Genomic DNA, 8,191 nt, shown 5'->3' with positions numbered 1-8,191 from the left:
CTCAGAGTGGCCACCACCCCTTGAAGTTTTAAAGAATTTATTTCAGGATCAACGGAAGGAACAACATTTGCATCGTAGGGGTGCCAGAAGAAGAAGAGAGAGAGTAAGGGATTGAGAACCTATCTGAAGGAATAATGATAAAAACTTCCCTAATCTAGTCAAGGAAATACACACACAAGTCCAGGAAGTACAGAGAATCTGAAACAAGATGAACCCAAAGAGGACCACACCAAGACACATCATAATTAAAATGTCAAAGGTTAAAGATAAAAAGAGACTCTTGCTGACTTTTCCTTTTCACCATCTTGAAGCCTGTGGAGCCTGCCAGGAACAGGACTTCTACAACAACAAACATGCCTGGAAGGCTGTGGCCCAAGGCCATTTTTGCTGGCTATAAATGGGGTCTTTGGAACCAGAGGGAGCACATAGTTCTTCTTAAAACTGAAGGTATTTATGCTCGAGATGAAGCTGAATTCTATCTAGGCAAGAGATGTGCTTATGTGTACAAAGCAAAGAATAACACAGTGATTCCTGGTGGTAAACCAAACAAAACCAGAGTAATCTGGGGAAAGGTAACTCATGCTCATGGAAGCAGTGGCATGGTCCATGCTAAATTCTGAAGCAACCTTCCTGCTAAGGCCATTGGACACAGAATCCATGTAATGCTGTACCCCTCCAGGATTTAAACTTATTGGTAAATAACAACCCTGACTGTGTGGCTCGGTTGGGGGCCCTGTGGCAAAGCGAAGGATTCTGGGCTGGAGCACATGGTTGGGTTGCAGGTTCAGTCCCTGGTCAAGATGCAGAGGGGAGCCAACTGATGAATGTTTCTGTCACATGTCAATGGTTCTCATCTTCTTTTTCTCCTTCCCTCCCCTCTCAAATAAGTAAATAAAATCTATTTTAAAGAGTAAATGAAAAAAAGAGGCTCTTTAGAGCAGCAAGAGGAAAGCAATTAGTCACCTACAAGGGAGCACCATAAGGCTGTCAGTTTATTTCTCAACAGAAACTTTACAGGCCAGAAGAGATTGGCACAAAATACTCAAAATAATCAAAAGCAAGAATCTACAACAAAGATTACTCTATGCTGCAAGGCTATCTTTTAAAATTGAAAGACAGATAAAGAGCTTCCCAGACAAGAAAAACCTGAAGGAGTTCACTACCATAAAATAAGTATTACAAAAAATGTTAAAGAAGCAAGAAAAGATCATAAATATAAATAATAAAAGAGCAATAACTATGTACCTATCAATAATCAGTTTAAATGTAAATGAATTAAATGCTCCAGTCAAAAGGCATTTCCATTCCATTCCATGGAATACAAAACACCCATACATACGCTTCCTATAAAAGGCTCACTTCAGATTGAAAGATGCACACAGGCTGAAAGTAAAGGAATGGAAAAAGATATTTCCTGCAAATGGGAAAAAAGCTGGGGTAGCATACTTATATCAGACAAAATAGACTTTTAAAACAAAGGTTACAACAAGAGACAAAGAAGGACATTTTACAATGATAAAGGGACAAATCCAATAAGAGGATATAACCCCTGTAAACATTTATGTGCCCAACATAAGAGCAAATATTGAAGGACATAAAGAGAGAGATAATAATAGTTATAGTAGGGGACTTTAACACCTTATTGTCATCTTAGGATAGATCTTTCAGACAAGAAAACAAAGGAAACTATGGCCTTAAATGACACATTAGCCCAGATGTATTTAATATTTTTAGAGCATTTCACCCCAAAGCAACAGAATATGTATTCTTTTCAGGTGCATATGGAACATTTTCCAGGATAGACTATGTGGTAGGCCATAAAACAGGTCTCAGTAAACTTAAGAAGATTGAAATCTTATCAACCATCTTATCCAACCATAATGGCATGAAACTAGAAATCAATTACAAGAAAAATACTAAAAAAACCCAAAACCCAGACAAAGATATGGAGGCTAAGTAACATGCTGCTAAACGATGCAATAAATTGCAAATCAAAAAAATCAAGGAAGAAACAAAAAGCTTCTTTTAGACAAATTAAAATGAAAAAAATAACCTAAAGTCTATGGGACACAGAAAAAAACAGTCTTAAGATATTTATAGCTATACAGCCCTACCTCAAGAAACAAACAAATAAAAAAACTCAAATAAACAATCTAAACTTTCATCTAAGGAATTGGAAAAAGAACAACAAACAAAGACCCAAGTGAATAGAAGGAAGGAATTATAAAATCAGAGTGCAAATAAACAAAATAGAGTCTACAAAACAATATAAAAGATCAAAGAAACCAGGAGCTGATTCTTTGAAAAGATAGACAAAATTGATAAAACTTTAATCAGACTCATCAAGAAAAAGGGAGAGCATCCAAATAAATATAATCAGAAATGAAAGAGAAGTGACAACTGACACAGGAAATATAAAGAATTATAAGAAAACACTATGAACAATTTTATGCCAACAAATTGGACAATCTGGAAGAAATGAATAATTTCTAGGAACCTATAATCTTCCAAGACAGAATCTGAGAAGTAACAAAATCTGAACAGACTGATTACTACCAACAACATTGAATCAGTAATAAAAAATCTCCCAACAAACAAAAAAGTACTGGACCAGATGGCTTCACAGGTGAATTTTACTAAACATTCAAAGAAAAATTAACACCTGTCTCTCAAACTATTCCAGAAAATCCAAGAGGAGGGGAGGCTCCCCAGATCATTCCATGTGGCCAGTATTACTCTGGCCACATAGACACTATTAGAAAACCAAAAATTGTAGGGCAATATCTCTGATGGACATAGATGCAAAAATCTTCAATAAAACACTAGCATATCAAATTTAATAACACATTAAAAAGATCATACAACACATTCAAGTGGGATTTATTCCTGGGATGCAAGGTTGTTTCAATATCCACAATCCAATTAAGGTGATACTCCACATAAGCAAAATAAAGAGTAAAAATTGTATGATCTTATCAGTAGATACAGAAAAGCATTTGACAAAATACAGTATCCATTCATGATGAAAACACTCAGTAAAGTGGGAATAGAGGTAACATATCTCAACACACCACACCACAATCCAATTTAAAAATGGGCCGTGGACCTAAATAGACATTTCTCCAAAGTGGAAAAACAGATGGCCAATAGATATATGCAAAGATGCTTAATGTCACTAATTATATAAGAAATACAAATTAAAACCACAATGAGATATCACCTTACATCTGTCAGAATGGCTATCATCAAAAAATCAACAAGCAACAGAGTTGGTGAGGATGTGGAGAAAAAGAAACGATTTTTGGTGGAACTGCTAATCGGTGTAGCCACTAGGAAAAACAGTATGGAGTTTCCTCAAAAAATTAAAAATAGAACTACCTTATGACCCAGCAGTTCTACTTCTGGGTATTTATCCAAAAAATACAAAACACTAATTTGAAAAAAAAAATGCACTCCTATGTTCATTGCAGCATTATTTACAATAGCCAAAATATAGAACCCAAGTATTCATCAGTAGATGGTTAGAAAAAGAAGTGGTACATATATTCAATGGAATATTATGCAGCTGTAAAGAAGAATGCCATCTGGACTTCTGGCCAAGATAGAAGGATAGGTAGATATACTGTGCCTCCTCCCACAAACAAAAGAAGGACAACAACAAATTTAAAAACAAAAAACAACCAGAACTGCCAGAAACTTGAACTGTATGGAAGTCTGACAACCAAGGAGTTAGAGGAGAAACATTCATCCAGACCAGTAGGAAGGGCAGAGATGGGCAGCTTGGGCAGAGAGGACTCACGACAAGGTGGTGGCTGGAGGACTGGGGCAGGCAAGGGTGGCTGGTGGTGGACCAGGTAGTTTCACATTTGTGTGTGGATAAATCAGGAGGAACAACTGGGGAGTGAGACAGGCTGGGCAGTCCAGGGTTCCAGCATGGAGAAATAAAGCCTCAAAACCTCTGAAAAATCCTGTGAGGGTTGCGGTAGCAGGAGAAACTCCCAGCCTCACAGGAGAGTTTGTTGGAGAGACCTACAGGGTTCTAGAACATACACAAATCCACCCACCTGGAATTCAGCACCAGAAGGGCCCAATTTACTTGTGGGTAACGGAGGAAGAAACTGAAAGTGCATTGAGAGCTGAGCAGGTGGCATTGTTCCCTCTCGGACCTTTCCCCCACATACAGCACAACAATGCAGTGATGTGGGTTGCCCTGCCCTGATGAATACCTAAGGCTCTGCCCCTTACTACATAACAGGTTTGCTAAGACAGGCCCAAATAAAAAAACAGATCAACACTCCATAAAAAATACAACTAAGCAACAAAGAGATAGCCAACCTGTCAGATGCAGAGTTCAAAACACTGGTAACCAGGATGCTCACAGAATTGATTGAGTTCAGTCACAAAATGAAGGAAGAAATGAAGGCTACACAAAGTGAAATAAAGGAAAATGTACAGGGAACCAAGAGTGAGGGGAAGGAAACCAGGACTCAAATCAACAGTTTGGAGCAGAAGGAAGAAAGAAACATTCAGCCACAAAGAATGAAGAAACAAGAATTCAAAAAAAAAAAAATGAAAGGTTGAGAAAGCTCTGGGACAACTTTAAATGCTCCAACATCTGAATCATAGGGGTACCAGAAGGAGAAGAGGAAGAGCAAGAAATTGAAAACTCATTTGAACAAATAATGAAGGAGAACTTCCCTAATCTGGCAAAGGAAATAGACTTCCAGGAAGTGCAGGAAGCTGCAAAGAAGTTGGACCCAAGGAAGCACACACCAAGGCATATCATAATTACATTACTCAAGGTTAAAAATAAGGGGAGAATCTTAAAAGCAGCAAGAGAAAAGGAGAGAGTTACCTACAAAGGAGTGCCCATAAGACTATCAGGGGATTTCTCAAAAGAAACCTTACAGGCAAGAAGAGGCTGGAAAGAAATATTCAAAGTCTTGAAAATCAAGGACTTACACCCAAGATTACTCTATCCAGCAAAGCTATCATTTAGAATGGAAGGGCAGATAAAGTGCTTCCCAGATAACATCAAGTTAAAGGAGTTCATCATCACCAAGCCATTATTATATGAAATGTTAAGGGGATCTATCTAAGAAAAAGAAGATTATCAAAACTCTGAACAACAAACACACAACTATCAACAACTTAACCTAAAACAAAAACAAACTAAGCAAACAACCAGAACAGGAACAGAACCACAGAAATGGAGATCACATGGAGGGTTACTGGCGAGGAGGCGCAGGGGGAGGATGGGGCAAAAGGTACAGGGGATAAGAAGCATAATTGGTAGGTACAAAATAGACAGGGGAATGTTAAGAATAGTATAGGAAATGTAGAAGCCAAAGAACTTATATGTATGACCCATGAACATGAACTAAGGGGGGTGAGAAATGCTGGTGGGGGGGTGCATTGTAGAGGGGAATAAAGCGGGGGAAAAGGACAAGTGTAAAAGCATAATCAATAAAACATATTTTTTTTAAAAAAGAAGAATGACATCTTACCAGTGTGACAACATGGATGGACCTAGGGGGTAGTATGCTAAGTGAAATAAGTCACACAGTGAAAGGAAAATACCATATGATTTCACCTATATGTTAGATCTAAAGAACAAAATAAATGAACAAAACAGAAACAGACACGGGCACACCTCAATGGTTTGGCACAGCATCAGCCTGGCTGGTAACTCAGCCAAGGACTCTGAGGGTGCATGTACTCCATTCCCTTTTAGGGCAGAAATTCTCTGGAGTTCTGTTTCCTCAGTCTTTTGGGGACACTGGAGACCAGGAACAGGCCTTGGACAGAGAGGAAAGCATCTCTGGCAGCTGATGTGCCAAGGCTTGGATATAGTTCCTCATCCAATTACAAGCACAAACCGGAGGGCAGTGCTTGATGTACCTGGGAATAATAAAAAGAAAATAAAGAAGATTCCACCCCTGAATGTAGATTATGCAGTGCTTGATTGTGAGGACGGCATGTTCATAAACAAACAGCTCCTTCGTGTCGAGGAGGTACTGCCAGCTCATGTTCCCAAGCATGGATGATGAATAGACGGTCTTCACTTCCCTCCTATCTTCTTCTTTTCATAGTTAGAAGCATGAGGAGATGCAAGACTGTCTAAACCCCTGCTTGCTGGGACACAGTGAAAGTAAGCAAAGTAATTAGATTTCAGGTGAATCTCCATGACACTTGGGTGAGGCCATCAATGTAGAAATGAAATCAATAGAAGCAAGATTTCAGGACTGCTATTTTTATTTAAATATTTACTTAACATTTGAGTAGCAAGATGGCCATGGAGTAGGAAAGTTTATCTCACACTGTCTCCCAGAACCAAGGTGAAAATAAAGAGGGGAACATCCACTGGAAATAAACAACAGACAACTACCTCAGGAGGAGATTCTTAAGCAAGGATCAGCAGAAACCACCTTGTGACTGGTAGAGAGGACAGGGAGATGAAAGGAGCCAGCACCATTTTCACGGGCAGCGGCCAAGGTGGCTGTTTGACTGAGGGAGCTTCCCCCAGAGTGGAATGAGGTCTGGACCCCAGACCAGGCTCCCAACTCAGTGTTGGGATCACACACCCATGCAACATCCAGCAGTGAAAGGCTATGGGTTTCATTTTATTTTAATTTAACTTTATTTTATTTTTTGCCTGCTGGAGACAAAACCACCTTTTCCCCCTTCCTTTTGTTCCCAGGGGCCAATGCACTGGTTTCATGTTCTCAGCCACTCACCTTTGGCTTGGGCACAGGGAGGGCAGCATGGTCTGCAGTTGTGAGGAAAGTGAAATGGGAAGGTTGAGGGAGAGGCATGGGGAAGTGGCTGCTGAGTTTCCAGTGCTTGGATATAACACCATACTGCAACAGCCATTTTTCTTGAGAAAAGCCAGCCCCTTCCAGAGGGAAAACAATAACCCCACTTGTAGGGAAACCACTGGCCCCAGCTCCTGAAAGTCTCTTAGCCCCATCATCTGGAATATTGCTTGCCACACCCTTTGAAATCCAGCTTGCCTCAACCAGCATCTTTCTTACTATCTCCCAAACTGCATCTTATCCCCTACTGAGAAGACAGCAACATAGGTGGATTCAGGGGTATTAGACACTGGCTTTAGGGCACAGCCATTCAATACACTTTCCCAGAAACCAGACTGGTGTTTTCCCCTCACAAGAGAGCCTAGGAATGCCATCAGACCCAAATTCTGCACTCTGGAGGCCCCACCTGCTACCCTATGAGGAGCTTCACCCTGCTGAGTTCAGGGAATTAATGTGAGACAGACTCAGACTTATGAATGGCACCCACCATCTTCCCTGAAGTCTGAATAACGCCTTCCACAGAAGATCCCATCTTCCCAATTCTACCAGAAGCCCTCTGAGAAACAAACAGGAGAGCAGCTAGATTAAGACTGATGGCAGGACCACAGGCAGGGGCAGGTGGAGGTGGTAACAGCTGTGTTTTCAGTCATTAGTTGACCCATAACTAATATGGGCCTTGTGCTGATAAAAAGCCAGCAGTGCCGAGGAGCAAGGACCCCCAGACACAGCCAAGACTGAAGGAGACAGCCACAAACTATGGATTACTTTTAGCTTTGAACAGGCTGCCTAGAGCTAGAAGGGGACAGCTTCCGACATTGGCTTACACCAGATTCAGAACACCAGAGGCATATCCAGAAGAAGCCAGCAGGCAAGCACTAAAATCTGCTGAGATATATTCCACCTCAAACTTTCTCAGTATTTGCATTATTTCTTCTCTCACATAGCTTTTTAAACATTTTTTTCTTTTTGTCCAATTTGTTTCTCTTTTTTCACTATTTTTATTTCAAATCACATATCTTACTCTTCCATTTCTTACTCCATTTTGCCTTCTTTCTTCTCTTTCTTATTTTCATTTAAAATTTTATTTTTCCCTTCTTTTATCTTGTTTCTATTCCTTACTCTTATTATTTCTCCTCCCTCTATCCTCTCAAAATATTTTTCTTTCTTTTAGTCACCTCATATCCTTTTTTCTTTTTTAATGTTCTTATTCTTTCCACCTTTATTAATCTTTGCGCATTTGTCATTGGTATTGCTGTTGTGGTTGGGGCTGTTTTTGCATGTGTGAGGGTTTTTTTCTGTGTTGTTTTGGCAGCACTGGTATAACAGCATAAAAGATGCGGTGAGGATAGATACATTTATTCAGTCAGGCAGAGGGG

The 8,191-nt window shown here is 39.9% G+C and overlaps 1 pseudogene; it reads left to right on the top strand.

The window, feature by feature from the left end:
• The first annotated feature begins 353 nt into the window (after positions 1-353).
• Positions 354-714, top strand: LOC112314411 (large ribosomal subunit protein eL33 pseudogene; annotated as a pseudogene).
• Positions 715-8,191: the final 7,477 nt, after the last annotated feature.

Source organism: Desmodus rotundus, chromosome 5, assembly GCF_022682495.2.
Source record: "Desmodus rotundus isolate HL8 chromosome 5, HLdesRot8A.1, whole genome shotgun sequence".
Lineage (NCBI taxonomy): Eukaryota > Metazoa > Chordata > Mammalia > Chiroptera > Phyllostomidae > Desmodus > Desmodus rotundus.
This window is presented reverse-complemented; position numbering and strand designations above follow the sequence as displayed.